The sequence below is a fragment of the Macadamia integrifolia genome, chromosome 6 (assembly GCF_013358625.1).
Source record: "Macadamia integrifolia cultivar HAES 741 chromosome 6, SCU_Mint_v3, whole genome shotgun sequence".
Lineage (NCBI taxonomy): Eukaryota > Viridiplantae > Streptophyta > Magnoliopsida > Proteales > Proteaceae > Macadamia > Macadamia integrifolia.
The window spans coordinates 1,690,662-1,694,547 of record NC_056562.1 but is presented as its reverse complement, the minus strand read 5'-3'; positions in this window follow the sequence as shown (position 1 = coordinate 1,694,547).

Here is a 3,886-nt window from a genome sequence, read left to right as displayed (position 1 = left end):
GAGCTCACCGGAGAAATGGACTTTATTCGCCAGTGAAATATGGATTTCATTGGGGAGATCCTTTTGTCCGGGTATTTTGATTTTTACTTTTTTTATTATTTATTTATATATATTATAAATCTAAAAAGATGAGTATACCAATTTCATTGTACGTTGTAAATTTTATGACCGAGTTTCCCTAAGCCCATCTGGACCACTCAAGAGGGGTAGGTGAAGTGTGCAAGAAGTCAAGTCCCTTCGATCCACAGTAATATTCTTTTTTGGTAGAAATCCACAGTAATATTCACCACGTCGTGAAAGAAAACTTCATCCTAAATTTTATGTTACTTTTTTAAACATAACTTTTGTCTACCTTCAAGCAAAGGAACCTTGAATATGTTAAAGTTGTGACAGAAATAGACTGTAGGCCAATGATGTTGAAGGAAAATTTTTCTTACACCCCTTCTAATATAGTGATTTATCAAGTGCACGTTGATATTCTTTGTAATGTCTTAGTCCTATTAATCTTGGCACAATATTATCCCATGAGTTTCAAGGCTTTAAAATGCGATGCTAGAGATTAATAAACTAGTTGGTATGAGCTATAAACTCGGACGTCTTAAGTTGGCTCTCACTAGGCACACCTTGAGCCACTCACACGGGGTTTTCAATGTTCTTCACTGCTTTCAGTGAAAGTTGAATGACTCTCATTCATGTTAGATCTCAATTTAGGGTTTCACATTGGACCCTATTCGGTTCTCATATAGACAACTAGAATACGATATAAATTAAAAACGTGAATAATTGGATCAGATCATAAAGCATGGAATTGTACCATTCACCTAAGTATGTTGTAGACGATCGATGCCATTCTCCACCTTTTTCCCTCTTTTTGGTAATAGATCTTCTACAGCCCCTTAAATCTCCTTGGTTCTCTCACTTTAGTGGTAAAGTGGAAAAAAATGAATAATAACTGTAGGGACCCAAAACTTAGTATTTATAATATTGTCCTACACTTAAAACCCTAATCTATAATGAGTTGGGACAGCATATCCCTAAACTTGAGAGTGAACCAAACCGGTTCATGCAACTCGATTTTCACCTATTTAGTCAACCCGAATAATTAATTTAGCCCATAAATCCAACAATCTCTCACTTGGACTATATTAATTATAAGGATATCTTTAAATTGGTGTGGCCATAGAATCTCATTACATTAATCATTCTTACTGTGATTCAGTTGAAAAATCACTCACATCGAACAACAGTAAAAGATACACCTCAATATACGGTATACAATTTTCTGTCATTACAAACATAAGTAAGTTTCTCAACATGAATCTATGTGGGATGCTATCATGAAAAGATTGACATATCCTGAAATTACACTGTTGTCATTCTATGTAGATCCTTAACTGTGATATTAATTTTCACTATAGCAAATCGCCTTTGATCTGGGGTTAATATCTAACTGTGACTTTTCGCTTATAAATTGTGATAAATATTGCCTTTGAACTGTGATAAATATTGTCTTAAAATGTGGCAAACATTACCTTTTGAACTGTGGTAAAATATTGCCTATAACTAAGACATTCACTGCCTATAAAAATATTCTCAAATGAAACCATAAACCAAATAATAATTTTCCACTTATAAACTGTGGTAAATATTGCCTTTGAACTGTGATTAATATTGTCTTAAAATGTGGCAAACATTACCTTTTGAACTGTGGCAAAATATTTCCTATAACTAAGACATTCACTGCCTATAAAAACATTCTCAAATGAAACCATAAACCAAATAATAAAAGAAATAACTGTGCATAATGTAAATGCTAAAACTTAACCATAATTAATCAAATTGTGCCCTAAAACATACGGGCTAAGGTTCAAAACCTAAACAAATAATAAACAAAATCAGAGCTCCCACTAATCAAGTATTTCAAATAACTGTATATAAAGAAATCCTAACTACTTGATGGGGCCAATTTTTACTTGCTCTTAATTACTGGTGATCAGTCTACCTCACCCTTTTTTGGCATCATCCTGCTTATCAGCCTTAGAATTCTTCCTCTTCTCTAATCATTTCTTGAAAATAAAGCAGTCCTTCTTCACATGCTCTTTCTTATGGCACCAGAAACACTCAATGTTGTTGGTCTTCTCTTCATCCTGAGCCTTTTGAGATGTGTTAAGTGCTTAAGAACTATTAGTCATGTCATATGACTTGAAGCTTCCTTTGTTGAAAAAATTATTGTTCCTTCTGCTTTGTCCACTAGAAGATCCCTTGTGGAAAGTTGCATGTGCACTCTCAAAAACCTGGTTTGTTTCAATTTTTCTTCCTCTTAAGTGCAAACGGAAATAAAATCATTTAAGCTCAAATCGTCCTTCAGTGCAATGTAAGTAGACTGGATAACCTTATACTGACTAGGGAGGATATTCAGTGCAATGTGAACAATATATTCTTCATTGATCTGTATTCTAAGATCCTTAACTTTACCAGCATCAGTAGCTATACCCAAAATGTATTCTCCAACACTCCCATATCCATCATACCTTGTATTCCTGGTCATCAATGTGGTTTTCTCAGCTTTCTTGTTGTGTTGAAACCTAACTTTAATAGCATCCAGGAATTCTTTTGCAGTGTCTTTGATCTCTATGTTCCCACGTATAATTTCAAGAACTTCCTTTTTCAAAACCAGTATGTACTTTCTATTTGCTTTAGTCCATTTCTTAAACTTAGTCCTTTTAGCACTTCTGCTTGAGTCTGTGAGAGGCTCAGGTTTAGGCTCCCTAAGTGCCAAGTCTAAGTCAAGAAGACCTAAATGCAATTCTAATTCCTTCACCCACTTTTGATAATTGGTACCAGTGAGCATTGGGATGGAAGATACATAACTTAAGGGAATGATCAATATATTTTAAATAAGAATTACAACTAAAACTGTATCCCTATCCATTGGGACAGGAATTAAATGATGTTCTTATATTCTTCTTTTAACTGTGAAAACTATACTAATTTCGGAATTCAATCACCTTTGGGTAAAAGAACTCCTAATTCAATGTCCATTTCTGAAATGTGAATAATTATCTTCAAATCTAGATGACATAACTTTTGAGAAAGTATCATCTTTACTGTTGGGGAAGATACAATCGAACTGAATATACCACTTTGGTGGGTTTCACTCAGTTCTATCATATCTTTCCATTGGAGATGTATATCTTTATGTTCAAAACATACATATAAATATATCACTATGACAACAATAACCATACAAGAGTCATAACCGTTATTACATTCTCATCCTTAGAGCTAAGAATGCACTAGTCCTCTTGCAAATTCATATTTACTGTGAAAAGAACAATAACTTTTGAAATCCCCTCACCTTTGGGCTTAGGAACCTTTAGGTTATTGTCATTTTCTTAACTTTGGTGACATCACCTTTGGGCAAATGTCACCTACATTGCTGCCCTGTGAAAATCCATGAAATAATAAAATATACCACTTTGGTGAATTCCACCTCATCCTTTCATGATTTTCTAAAAAAAATTATTTTTCAATTAAGAATGAGCGAAAGTTTACACCATTTTTCATATTAACATATCTCAATTTAAAAATCTTTCCTAATTTCATGGTAACCAATAACATGTGCGTTTTTCAAAACATTGATTTATGCCCTCTTGTTACAATGATTTAAAATAAATACAAGATAAAATTTCATATAAATATGTCATATATCATATTAGATCATTAAATGTGGCCTGAAACAATGAATCCAACGAAAAAAATGGATTTCAATTTGACCTTAAAACAACCCTTAAATTGGCATTTAAAGTGGTTGAAATTAATATATATATATATATATATATTTATATATATATACAAGAATCCAAACAACCCCTTAAGAGTTTTT